This window comes from Hyperolius riggenbachi, chromosome 1 (genome assembly GCF_040937935.1).
Source record: "Hyperolius riggenbachi isolate aHypRig1 chromosome 1, aHypRig1.pri, whole genome shotgun sequence".
In the NCBI taxonomy this organism is placed as follows: Eukaryota; Metazoa; Chordata; class Amphibia; order Anura; family Hyperoliidae; genus Hyperolius; species Hyperolius riggenbachi.
In genome coordinates, this window is record NC_090646.1 from 152,511,175 (window position 1) to 152,525,517 (window position 14,343).

At 42.5% G+C, this 14,343-nt stretch overlaps 1 long non-coding RNA gene across 2 annotated transcripts in view; it reads left to right on the top strand.

The window, feature by feature from the left end:
* Positions 1–213: 213 nt before the first annotated feature.
* LOC137546492 (uncharacterized) overlaps positions 214–14,343 on the top strand; it is an 85,435-nt gene continuing 71,305 nt past the window's right edge. The window contains exons 1-3 of one of the 2 annotated variants that reach the window (XR_011026271.1): positions 214–346; positions 10,226–10,575; positions 10,752–10,832. This is a non-coding gene — a long non-coding RNA (uncharacterized lncRNA). Of the gene's footprint in view, positions 347–10,225; positions 10,576–10,751; positions 10,833–14,343 lie in introns of those variants that run through there. The other variant, XR_011026270.1, reaches the window with a different exon arrangement.

The window sequence follows — 14,343 nt, forward strand, 5'->3', positions numbered from 1 at the left end:
GTATCAGCGCACGCGTTGTGCGCTGCTCACGGAGAAAGTTCCACAATCGTTACATTTAAATTGTGGAACAGGATTCATGACTCCTTATGTAACATGATTTATTTGGCTTCATGATCTTCAGAAACCTGCTGGATTTCATGTATGGTTGCACTAACTCACTGGCTCCAGCCTGCTGATCACCTGACACTTAACGGATAAACAGTAACCAGCACAACTGTCATCTTAGTGTTTACTATTTACCTGCATCAGTGTTTTACTTCAGCTAACATCTGGAAATATGCCCGAAGAAGGGGATTAGATCCCAGAAAGCTTGCATAATTTAACTCTATCAGTTAGCAATTAAAAGGTATTATTTTTTACAAAGTAGTTTTTTCTACCTATATAATGTGTTTGGCTAACACGGTACAGAAACTTTTTTGCTACTGTATTCTTATGAGAAATGTTTTGTTAAGCAGGAACAGTTAAACAGAGCTCCAACTGGGCAATTTAAAGCCAGTTGCTTTTGGTAATCCTTTTCACTTTGGCACATTTCTGGAACATATGTTTTTTCTTTCTTTTTAAAGTGTAAACCCTATTGGATGCTAGGGGCCTGATGCAGTAAAGCTCAGTAAAATTGCCGTGCACAGGGAACGCACAGCAATATTACTGTTGGTCTGTTACTATTGCAGAGAGAATAAAGCCATTAACCCTTAGCGCCTTGTGGGTTACCATTGCAATGCATCCATTGCTGGGGTAACCAAATAGAAAATGAAAAGAAGAAGCGATGATCGGCACAAGATAGCATGTAGCCAGTATTGCGGGTAACAGGTGTAGCAGTTGTGCCTCCAGACAGCAGTTTTCAATGGATAAAGTATGGAGAGGAAAAGAATCCGGGCACCAACCACAGAAAGATCCAATCAGTTCACACCTTTATTGCATCCCCAATAAACCCGATATAGGGCTTGATTCACAAAGTGGTGCTAACTGTTAGCACGCCTGTGAAAACCCCCTTAGCACGTCTAAACGAGCTTTTACACGCATAAAACTTTACGCGCATAAAACTTTATGCGCGCACTGCACAGAGCGCAGGGTGCTCCGCGCGAAGTGCCCATTAAAGCCTATGGGACTTAGCGCGCGCATAGGACTTTGCGCGTGCAAAACTTTGCGCGCGGTACTTAGCGCGCGATCTGATTGAGAAAACCGGTGCTAACCTACTTAGCACCCTGGTTAGCGCACCTACAGACTTTAGACGTGTTAAGTAGGTTAGCACCGCATAGTGAATCAAGCCCATAAATGGCAAAGTGTAGGCCTGACAGCCGTTCCGCAGGTACAACCTGTTTCGTCAGAGGAAAGATTTACAAAGAGCCTACATTTTGCCTCTGACAAAGCAGGTTGTACCTGAGAAGCGGCTGTCAGGCCTACACTTTGCCACTTATGTTGGGTTTATTGGGGATGCAATAAAGGTGTGAATTGATTGGATCCTTCTGTGGTTAGTACCCGGATTCTTTTCCCCTCCATACTTTATCCATTGCTGTGGTAATGCGCATTACACCATGTGTTACCATAGCAAGACACCGCTTAACCCTGTATTGCATGTTCTGCTAACAGCAGCAGCTACTCCCCCATGCTAGTAATGGTAAAATTGCTGAGCATGGCAACTTTACCAGACTTTACTGCATCATAACCTATGTGTGAAATGTCCATCATGCAGTTCATGCATACATAGGAAAGAAATTTTACAATGACCGGAGGGAAATAATTATACATGGTATCCGAACATCCTATTAAGGTCATATGAGGTTCTTGTTTATATTTTGTGATGCTGCACATACACCAGTAATCACAGGGCATGTAACTTGCTATAAATAAAAGCAGACATGGTTGGACCTGGTGGCTACAAGTACAGCCTGCCATTCCCATGGTATATATAGAAGTGACTTGGAAAATGATCCAAGGTCTCTTCATTTCACTTTCAATATGTGCTTCTGACCCTCATTATCTCTGGCTTGTAAAAGCTGCCATGCTTTGCTGGAAACATATAAAGTAGTCAGGAAATGAATCATCTTCCTTACTTCTTGGACATCAAAGTTCTACTAATAGTATGAATTGTGTGCTGATGCTGAACAATGTAATTTTTCCAGCTGCTGCTGCATACAGCAAATCCAATGTTGGCCTTGGTAGTACCAGCTGAAGAAAGAATCATTTGTAGGATTTACTGCTTGGTGACCCATTAACAGACTTTCAGAAAGGTGGCCAGTGTTTACACTAACAGCGATCAATATTCACTTGTTTCCTGAGGGACAACTGACAGCTGATCTGGAAGCCAGTCAGAGCCTGATATGTGAAAGAGTTATTACAAAAAAAATATATATATATACAGTATATCATTATTTACAGCCACTGGTCTGTTTTAAACACAAGATTACAATCTGCTTCTACCACTTGTAAGAACAAAATCGAATGTGATTAGCATGTGTATAAATGTAATAATGATTCTCTGACTGAAGACAGTTTGAATTGCAAGTTTGATACATGAAAAGAGGTCTTAAAGAGAAACCGTAACCAAGAATTAAACTTCATCCCAATCAGTAGCTGATGCCCCCTTTCCAATGAGAAATCTTTTCCTTTTCACAGACGGATCATCAGGGGAGTCTGTATGGCTGATATTGTGGTGAAGACCCTCCCACAGTGTGATGTCAGGACTATGGTTCTGACATCACACTGTGGGAGCCTTGTTACATTGTGGGAAATAACAGCTGTTTCCAACTGCCAAAAAAGCAAGCAGCATCACCTTCCACTGACATTATCTGCCAGCAGTAAAAATGTCACCATGTGATAAATGTCAGAATGTAGATCAGGGAGAGGAAATATTTTACAATGGGCAAACAATGACTAAATAATTTATACATAATTATTGTAAAAATGAAGCACTGTTTTATTACATTATTTTCACTGGAGTTCCACTTTAAAGAGACTCTGTAACAAAATGTTCAGCCTTAGTTCTTCTATCCTATAAATCCCTTTGCCTGCTCTAATGTGCTTACTGCAGCTTTTCCTAATTGCACAGTGGCTGTGTTATCTCTGTTATATGATCTAATCTGTTTTCTTCTGTCAGCACAGTCGGCTAAGGCTGGAATGTGTGGAATGTGCAGGGCTGCTTGTGATTGGATAGAAGCGATACACACCCTCTGCAGGCCCCCTGCAAGCTCTGTATGACTCACACACTCTGCTTATGTGAGCCTATCACAAGCTGGTTAGTTTGTTTGTAAACACTGCGTAAAACTGGCAATTACAAGCCAGGATTGCAGCAGGGAGTGGCGGAAACAGAGGGGCCCAGGAGAACATAATGAATAGAATGGTATGCTTTTTGCTGTAAAAATGTTAGAGTACAGATTCTCTTTAAGGCCCATAGAGATGTTAAACAATTGTTGCCAGAAACCATCAATGTTGTCTTTTTTGGGTAACTGTTTTAGTCTTTGCTATAGACATGCTGTTTGGTTATTATTTATTTATTATTTATTTATTGTATTTATAAAGCGCCAACATATTGAGCAGCGCTGGACAATAAATAGGGATACATACAATATTTAGGGGTGACATACAGCAAAATGACAATACCTGAATACAAGAAAGATCAGTTCATGCAGCACAGTATGAGTACAAGGTAATGCTTAGTCAGTCACTGGATGGAGCATGGAGATTAAGCAAGTTAGGTTCACTCAAGAGGCCTAGCATGGAATCACAGTAATGGAGGTGCATAATCAGGTTGGACACAAAAGGAGCAGGACCCTGCCCAAAGGCTTACAATCTAAAGGATTGGTTACAGCTGAGCTGCCTATCCTGTTCTATGAAAAAGGGAGTTGGCACACGGAGGAGAAGATGAGATGGTGGAGGTAAGTAATAGTGGTAATTTGTCTCCATCAGTTAACAGATCAATAAATGACACAAATATGGCATATACAGTGATGTGAATTTTTTTTTTCCCCCTTCCTGATTTCTTATTCTTTTGCATGTTTGTCACACTTAAATGTTTCTGCTCATCAAAAACCGTTAACTATTAGTCAAAGATAACATAATTGAACACAAAATGCAGTTTTAAATTATGTTTTTTATTATTTAGTGAGAAAAAAAAACTCAAAATCTACATGGCCCTGTGTGAAAAAGTGATTGCCCCCCTTGTTAAAAAATAACTTAACTGTGGTTTATCACACCTGAGTTTAACTTCTGTAGTCACCCCCAGGCCTGATTACTGCCACACCTGTTTCAATCAAGAAATCACTTAAATAGGAGCTATCTGACACAGAGAAGTAGACCAAAAGCACCTCAAAAGCTAGACATCATGCCAAGTTCCAAAGAAATTCAGGAACAAATGAGAACAAAAGTAATTGAGATCTATCAGTCTGGTAAAGATTATAAAGCCATTTCTAAAGCTTTGGGACTCCAGCGAACCACAGTAAGAGTCATTATCCACAAATGGCAAAAACATGGAACAGTGATGAACCTTCCCAGGAGTGGCCGGCCAACCAAAATTACCCCAAGAGCGCAGAGAAAACTAATCCGAGAGGCCACAAAAGACCCCAGGACAACATCTAAAGAACTGCAGGCCTCAATTAAGGTCAGTGTTCACGACTCCACCATAAGAAAGAGACTGGGCAAAAACGGCCTGCATGGCATATATCCAAGGCGCAAACCACTTTTAAGCAAAAATAACATTAAGGCTCATCTCAATTTTGCTAAAAAAAATCTCAATGATTGCCAAGACTTTTGGGAAAATACCTTGTGGACCGCCGAGACAAAAGTTGAACTTTTTGGAAGGTGCGTGTCCCGTTACATCTGGCGTAGAAGTAACACAGTATTTCAGCAAAAGTACATCATACCAACAGTAACCAGTGGTGGTGGTAGTGTGATGGTCTGGGGTTGTTTTGCTGCTTCAGGACCTGGAAGGCTTGCTGTGATAGATGGAACCATGAATTCTACTGTCTACCAAAAAATCCTGAAGGAGAATGTCCGGCCATCTGTTCGTCAACTCAAGCTGAAGCGATCTTGGGTGCTGCAGCAGGACAATGACTCAAAACACACCAGCAAATACACCTCTGAATTGCTGAATAAAAACAAAATGAAGACTTTGGAGTGGCCTAGTCAAAGTCCTGACCTGAATCCTATTGAGATGTTGTGGCATGACCTTAAAAAGGCGGTTCATGCTAGAAAACCCTCAAATAAAGCTGAATTACAACAATTCTGCAAAGATGAGTGGGCCAAAATTCCTCCAGAGCGCTGTAAAAGACTAGTTGCAAGTTATCGCAAACGCTTGATTGCAGTTATTGCTGCTAAGGGTGGCCCAACCAGTTATTAGGTTCAGGGGGCAATTTCTTTTTCACACAGGGCCATGTAGGTTTTGAGGTCTTTTTTCTCACTAAATAATAAAAACCATCATTTAAAACTGCATTTTGTGTTCAATTATGTTATCTTTGACTAATAGTTAACGGTTTTTGATGAGCAGAAACATTTAAGTGTGAGAAACATGCAAAAGAATAAGAAATCAGGAAGGGGGCAAATAGTTTTTCCCATCACTGTATATGTACCTAGGGATTAAGTTGGGCATACATTATAGCAATATGTCACGTCAATGTCCAGTGATAGGCCAGTCAGACAATATTACTCAATAACGCAATGCATTGTGTACAGCAATGTACACAATGGACACATTTCTTATACTATATACTGTAGAAATAGCATGACACACGTCCTACAAGTAATGTGTGCATTGTGTATGTAGGGAGAGCTAAACAATACCTATCATGAAGTTTACATAAACACCGTGTTTCATAAATCTGCCCTACAGACTCTAACAAAAATTATTAAAAACATGAAGGCTCCGTTGGTTCAGGATTAATTATTTTGTCATTCAAACATTGCTGACAAAACATCATTCTTCAATGTGCGTATGGCTGTGCAGCAGTGTAATTCAGGTGCAGACAATAGCCGGACCCTGAATTACTTCTCCCTCTGAGTTGCTATGACTCAGAGGGGTAATAGTAATTAACACCACCTTTTCAGCAGCAGCAGAGTGAGCTGTCATTTGGGTATGCCTCAATGGTGCATGTTTTGTAGAAAACCACAAACATTTATAGGTGAAGTAATTAGTGTCTCAGCAGAACTCATGAACCACCTGTGTGGATTTCTACAAAACATGCACTGTTGGGGGTACTTAATGGACCTCAGTCGTAAAAATATTAAAATTTAAAATACATGTAAACATATACAAATAAGAAGTATGTTTCTTCCAGAGTAAAACGAGCCATAAATTACTTTTCTCCTATGTGGCTGTGACTTACAGTAAGTAGTAGAAATCTGACATTACCGACGAGATTTTGGACTAGCCCATCTTCTCATGGGGGTTCTCGGGGTTTCTTTGTTTTTAAAAGCACTTAGTGATTGGCAGTTGCTCTGTCTAACTGCCAAGAAAGTGTATAGTGAGCAGGGAGGTTGGCCAGCATCTTTGTATAAATCTTTTTCAGGGAATGTCTTTATAAAGAATAAATAAATAAAGGCCATGCTGAGAATCCCACATGAAGAGATGAACTAACCCAAAACCTGTCAGTAATGTCAGATTTCGACTACCTACTGTAAGTGACAGCAACATAGGAGAAAAGTAATGTATGGCTCATTTTACTCTGGAAGAAATGTACTTCTTATTTGTATGTGTTTTAAATGTTAAGATTTTTGTGACCGTTCCTCTTTACTGAGGTGTGTGTGCGCGTGTGCCTGTGTGTGTGGGTGGTGCGTGTCTGTGGGTGCTGTGTGTGTGTGTGTGTGTGTGTGTGTGTGTGTGTGTGTGTGTGTGTGTGTGTGTGTGTGTGTCAAGAGGTAGAATACCACAGGGAGGAGTTAGTATTGGGTTTGCACTTCATCCAGCAATAAAAAAAAAAACTAAAAAAAAAAACTTGTGGCTTCAGCGTGTGGTTGGTATTGGATGAGATCTAATGCTGAGAGTGGCAAGTTGAAAACAGTTAATTTCAGGAGACATTTGCTAACGGTATCCTGCCTTTATGCTGCTACACCCTAAATTTGTTTCAGACAGGTGAGTGAACTGAATATACAAGAGTGAAACTTTCTTCAATGGGTACATAGAAACATACATACTCATATCCATTCCTAGGACACCCCCATTGCTTTAATGTGACTTTTCTGTTTGTCAATTTGTCAGAAAGCCAGACAATGAGAAATGGAAATAAAAACTTAACAGAAGGTTACGTTTTAAGAAACTGACTGCTTCATCTGCCATTGGATTTATCAATGACCTCTTAAATTAAAAAAAAATACAAGATTTCAGAAATAAAATCTATTTTTTAAATTATACTAATAAATAACAGCCTTTTTTCAGCTGCATGATGCCAAATATAAAATATTTTACATTTATTGGAGGAACCCCTCCCTTCCTTTCATATTGCTGGGACAGAATCTGGCAAACTGGTGGAGTAGATGGTGTCTGGCAAAGAAGGAATAGCTAATGGCTGCCACCTGTATAACCCTAGTTATGAAAAGAAAAGGGTGAAAAGCATGCACTGAAATGCTCATAGGCTTGAAGGAGTGTTTATTCATCTTTGTATGTGTCAGAGTGGTGCAACTAAATATTTTGAATTAAAAAAATATTTGGTTTGGGTCCACTTTAAACAAACAAGAAAACTTCTACTGGATAGAAATACAGGAAGCCATAAAAATGCAGTCCTTTTGCTATGCTATTTACTCCTATACTCCTTTTGCTATACTATTTACAATCCTTTAACTAGGAAAAATACTTACCTCAGTAGTGGGAAACCTCTTGTATAGTCCAGAAGCTTCTCAGAGTCTCCTACAGCCCACTGTTCAAGTGCAGGGTCTATCTAAACCTATTTGGCAAAAGCTTGTGTGTTAATAAGTGTTGTTGTGGTGTCACTCATGACTATTGGATGGGTGCATTCAGATTGGGCATGTGCACATGCCCAATAGACCAAAACTCTTGTGCATGCAGGGTAAAAGCAGTGCACAAGTTGCTTTGTTCTACTGGGCATGCATAGGGCTTGATTCACTTAAGGGTGCTAAGTGTTAGCACACCAGTGAAAAGCCCCTTAGCACGTGCAAAGTGACTTTGCATGCGCTAATGCGCGCGCAAAAGTTTGCACGCACAAACTTTAGTGCTGCACGGCGCGCCCAAAACGTTGCATCGATGCATGCTAAACGTCACACCGGTGCGCGCGAAATGTCGCACCGTCCGCGTGCAAAATAGCCTGAAAAGCTATTTTGCGCGCGGACGGTGCGTCATTTTGCGCGCAGCGGTGCGATGTTTCGGGCTCATCGGATATCACATGATCAGTAACAGCTTTGACCGTGCACACTACTTAGCACCCTAGTTTGCATGGGCAAAACTTTTAGGCATGCTAACTCTGTTAGCACGCTTTTAGGGAATAAAGCCCATGGACTTTACTTGCACATGCCCAGTCCATGTACACTCATTCACATCCAGGTATGCCACCAGAAGATGAAGAGGGACCTTGTGCTGCAATGGTGAGCTTTACAATTATCCGGTAAGATCTGAGATACTCACCTCATCCTAAGTGCCTGCTGTCCCCTGTGGCTGTGGTGTCTTGAGTGCTCCCGCTTCTGTAAAAGTAATCAGCAGCAGCAGCAGCCACCTGTTGTACTCACTCCTCCACTCCTCTCTCTTGAACCTGCGGTGATCGGCTGCTTCCTTCTTGCACTCCTTCCCTTTAGCGTTGGCACTTCCTTGGCAGACGTGACGTGACCAGCCGCTATGCAGAAGGAGTGGGAGAGAAAGAAGCAGCTGACCACTGCAGGCTTAAGAGAGGAGGTGAGTGATAACTGTGGGTGGCTGCCGCTTCTAATTACTTTTACAGGGGCGTTCAGGATACTGTGACCACGGGGGATATTCCACGCACATGGAGGGGGACAGCAGCTGATCGCCGCAGGCACTTAGAATGGGGTGAGTAATAGCGGCTGACGCTTACTACCTTTAACAGGGGACACGGGGAGACACAGGGGACATGGAGGGGGACACAAGGGGTATGAAGGGAGAAACAGGGGACATTGAGGTAGACTCAGGGGAAATGGAGGAAGACACAGGGGACATGGAGGGAGATACAGGGGACATGGGCAATGGAGGGAGACACAGGGGACTTGGAAGGAGACTCAGGGGACATGGAGGGAGACACAGGGGACATGGAGGGAGACACAGGGGACATGGAGGGAGGGAGGCACAGGGGACATGGAGGGAGACACAGGGGACATGGAGGGGGACACTGGGGACATGGATGAAGACTCAGAGGACATGGAGGGAGGCACAAGGGGTATGAAGGGAGAAAGAGGGGACATTGGTGTAGACACAGGGTACATGGAGGGAGGTACAGGGGACATGGGGCATGGAGGGAGACACAGGGGACTTGGAAGGAGACTCAGGGGACATGGAGGGAGACACAGGGGACATGGATGGAGACACAGGGGACATGGAGGGAGAGAGACACAGGGGACATGGAGGGAGACACAGGGGACATAGAGGGAGACACAGGGGATATGGAGGGAAACTCAGGGGCATGGAGAGAGACACAGGGGACATGGAGGGGGACACGGGATATGGAGGCAGACACAGGGGACATGGAAGGAGACACAGGGGACATGGAGAGGGACAAGAGGTAGACACAGAGGGGACAGGAGGCAGACATGAATGAGGACAGGAGGACACAGAGGGGGACAAGAATAGGACACCAAGAGGGACAGGAATAGGACACCAACAAGGACACAAAGGGAGGGCAGGAGGAGGACACAATAATTGGGGGCGGGGGCACCTAAAAGATGCCCCTGGATCATAGACGCACAAGATTTAGTATATTTTTCCCCCTTGCTTTTGCCCTCTAAACCTAAGTGCATCTTATAGTCTGGAGCATCTTATAGTCCCAAAAATATGGTAAGTTTCTAATTCCCTCCTTCCCTACTACAGGTTTGCTTTGAAATGTAACTAAACGTGTGCTGCTTAAAATGTATCTTTAGTTTCACCACAGAACACTAATGCTGTGTTTAATTTTAGTTTTTTTTTTTAAATTGCACATTTACCTGCCAGAAAGCTTATTTTGTTTCTTGCGCCACTCCCTTATCTTCACACTGCGGCCATAGGATTACCTTGACCAAATGTCCTGTACATATCCTCTCACATCCTGTTCAGCCATACACTCATGTTTTCCTGCTCTTTTTGCAGATTTTCCAGAAGACACTGTCAGTCCAAGTAATTCCCTTGATGTTACACGCAAGACTATTACGCATGTGCATGTGCACACAATGGGGAACATGGAAGTATATGAAGAGTCCACTATGGGCTTGGGAAGACAAGGGGAGAAAGGGATGGTCACCAATGCTGCTTTTCTTATAATTAAAAAACCTTTAAGCTGGAAATGTATTAAGAAAATGTAGCAATATATTGTTTTTTCTCATAGATGTTGTAAAACCCTTTTGGCCGAGCAGACTAGCATTAACTTGTTTACTGTCGAGTAGATGATTATCACTTTTGGACATCAAGGCTACACAGAAATCCAGAAATGCTTCAACAAGGTTTGTGGGACAATAATTTATTTTCTTCATGTGTTCATTTAATTTGGAGGTGTTAAGTGAAGAAAACATTACCCTTCAATTATTCTTTTGTCATTGCTTCATGCACACAATTGAAAAATGAAGACTCCTTTCATTTAGTGAAGAAAGATTTCAATTTCTTTCACAATTTCTCACAGGATTTCAAGGGACAAAGAACAAGGACAGTTACAGAGGAGCTAGGGATGTCTTTATTTCCAATTAACAACTCCAATTACCACACAATAAATCTTGCCACGTGTAGAATAATGCATAATTCTTTTTCTTTTGACAGCAGTGTTACAGCATAAAGCAGGTCATGATTTTAAGGTAGATCAATACAGCATTAACTACTTGGTTAATGTGATAAAAATAATTTGCTATATGGTTTGATGTTCATGTAGTGATTTGAGCCAAAACAAGAAAAATAAGAAATGTTAAAGGTTTCCTTATCATGTTTGTTTGCTTGTTACATTTCTTGTTTGAAGTGAAGCTTCTTTTTTGTTTTGGAAAAGAAAAAAAAAATTAAATGACCTCATGTCAGTTTTACAAATTATGAGGACTTTAGAAAACATGATATAAGGTTATGTACTCAGGTCGCATATTGGTTGCAAGCCACTGCTGAATTGGGCTAATGTCGATAGTGAAAATATCTTTAATGCAATTTTATTGGTATTTTACTACTCAGTACCTAATTGTAATGGAAAACCTCCTCCTAATGCTGCTCACAATTCCCCTACTAATGCCTAAAGCTAATCCCAGTCCTAATGCCCAGCACTACCCCCATCTATGTGTTATTTATGGTTATTTATGCTGGCTAGAGCACAGTAAAAGGTAAGGGTTAGGCATATGGTAAGGGAGTGTAACACACATTATTCTATTTGCAATGTAATTTAATGCTATTTGTAATGTGTGTTACGCAAGTAGCATAACATGACCCATCTACTGCAGGTTGCACTAATTGCATAATGTGCGGTACACTGTTGGCAGTAACAATGGTAATATTGTTGTGTGCTGCCTGCGCCCAGCAATATTACCGATGATCAGAGCTGTATTAAAGCCAAATGGGTCCCTAAGGAAAATAGCAGATCTGGGCCCCCCTCCCTCAAGCCACCTCATATCACCCTCTGTTCCCCCGTGCCACCTCTTGTCCCCATGTCCCCTCTGTGCATCCCCTTGTGCCCCTGTGTCCCCTCTGTAGCCCCCATGCCACCTTCTCACTCACTCTCACACAACACATAGAGACACTGCCTGTCACACCACAATGTACAGAGACACTGCATGTCACACCACAACGCAGAGATACTGCCTGTCACACCACAACGCAGAGACACTGCCTGACACACCACAACACACACACTGCCTGTCACACCACAACACACACACGTACTGCCTGTCACACCACAACACACACACATACTGCCTGTCACACCACACAACACACACATACTGCCTGTCACACCACAACACACACACATATTGCCTGTCACACCACAACAGACAGAGACACTGCCTGTCACACCACAACACAGACTGCCTGTCACACCACCATAACACACAGAGAAACTGCCTGCCATACCACACCGCACAGAGACACTGCCTGCCACACCACACAGCACAGAGATACTGCCTGCCACACCACACCGCACAGAGACACTGCCTGCCACACCACACAGCACAGAGATACTGCCTGCCACACCTCACAGCACAGAGATACTGCATGTCAAAACACAAACACACAGAAACGCTGCCTGTCACACCACAACACACACACTGCCTGCCACACCACAACACACAGAGGCACTGCCTGTCACACCACAACACAGAGACACTACCTACCACACCACAACACACAGAGGCACTGCCTGTCACACCACAACACACAGAGGCACTGCTTGTCACACCACAACACACAGAGGCACTGCTTGTCACACCGCAACACACAGAGACACTGCCTACCACACCACAACACACACAGACACTACCTGTCACACTGCAAGAAGTGTGCAAGCAAAGTCAAGAGAATAGCTTTGAGAGATAATCCAACCATATTTTCAGTGCTCTGAAAGTCATGTTAGTTTCCTCTACCCCCGGTAATCCATATGCCTGTGCAATGCTTCTGTGGCTACCAATAATCACACTAGATACTGTCATTTTCCAGACATAGAATCTGTCCCAGCAGCACAGAACAATACATGTGTAGATTGAGTGTACAAGCAATGAAAGTTACTGAATAAGGAAGCCAGCATTGTGACAGGACAGAGCTTGCCTGCTGTCCTTCTCACCATCTTTGCCTGCCAGAGAAGAGAGATGCCTGGGACAGAAGACTGAGAGAGGAGGAAGATCATGCAGGGAGAAGTAACAGGAGATAGTGTCAGACATCTCTTTCACTTTCAGAAGACACTAAAGTTGATGGAAAGCCTGCTGTGAGCCTGCTCTGGAAATGCCTGTTCTCCTCTCCTGATTCATGCTGAAGCCCATATTCATGTGATGAGAGGAGACAGGGCATACATACAGTGCAGGGAAACAGCCATAGCAGATACATGCAATGCAATGCTGCCGGAAGTCAGGGCTGCTTCCAGAACCTGGCTTCCTGTTGTTGCCTGGTGACACACAGCCACAGCTCTGCAGCGTCTCTCAAGGGCTAAACTATTAACTGAAGTGGGGAGAGCAAACCTTTAGCAATTAAAAAAAAACAAGTGGCTCTGTTCTCCAATGTTCTCTCCTTCCCCCCCCCCCCCCCCCCACATCCTGCAGCAGGACCACAGGAGCCTTGCTGGAATTACAGGCACGCTGAGCAGGGATGAGCAGAAAATATGCCAGTGCGAATTTACGCATCGTAGTTCGCATCTACGCATCGTAGTTTGTAGATGAAGTTTCAAAACTACACTTACGAATTTACGTGTAGCAAAGTACAGCTACGCGTAACTTATGCCCAGTATGCGTAGTTAACATGTGTATTGCATAGTGAACTATGAATGCGTTACTCGCATCTAACTTTCCGCGTGCGACTGTATGCTCACAAATTTACGCATTGGAAAGGGGAATGAATGCATAGAAGAATTCCCGGTTTAGGCATTTAAAAGGGAATTAATGCGTAACATTTTCTAAATACGGGCATAAGCATCCGCATATACTATGCTTCGCACTACGCGTAATTGCGTATTTTATTGCGTATTCTACGAAATGCATACGAATCGAATATTTGATTTTGAAACCGTAGTTTGGCGAAGCGTAATTGTTTAAAACTACCCATAATTTGCTAAATCCTATATGAACTCAGAATTATTTGCATCTCGTTTACCATCCCTAATGGGTTCTGTACCAGTTGAACTTTCTAATTCACAGTCCTGTCCAATCAGAATTCAGGAGTTGGCTCCTGACATGAGTGTTCACAGTATTGCAGTAAAAAATGAAGAAATAATGGTGCTTGTAATTGGTCAATTACATTGCATAATTGCGATTACAGTATGTACAGCATACTACGTTTGTGAATCGTAATTACGCCTACAATTACTTGTAATTCGCCTTAAATACGTACAAATATTTACTAGTATAATGTGCATGCACATCTATTAGTTAAATATTCGATGCAAAAAATGCTTTCATATGTGAAAAAAAAAAATTGCATTGATCAACCAGTTTACTGTAGACGTATGGCTATTATTTAATTATTCAATACGAAAAATGCATTTGTATGCAAAAGAATGGTCGCGTCTAAAATTATGCGTAAATTGCACTAACATGTGTAAT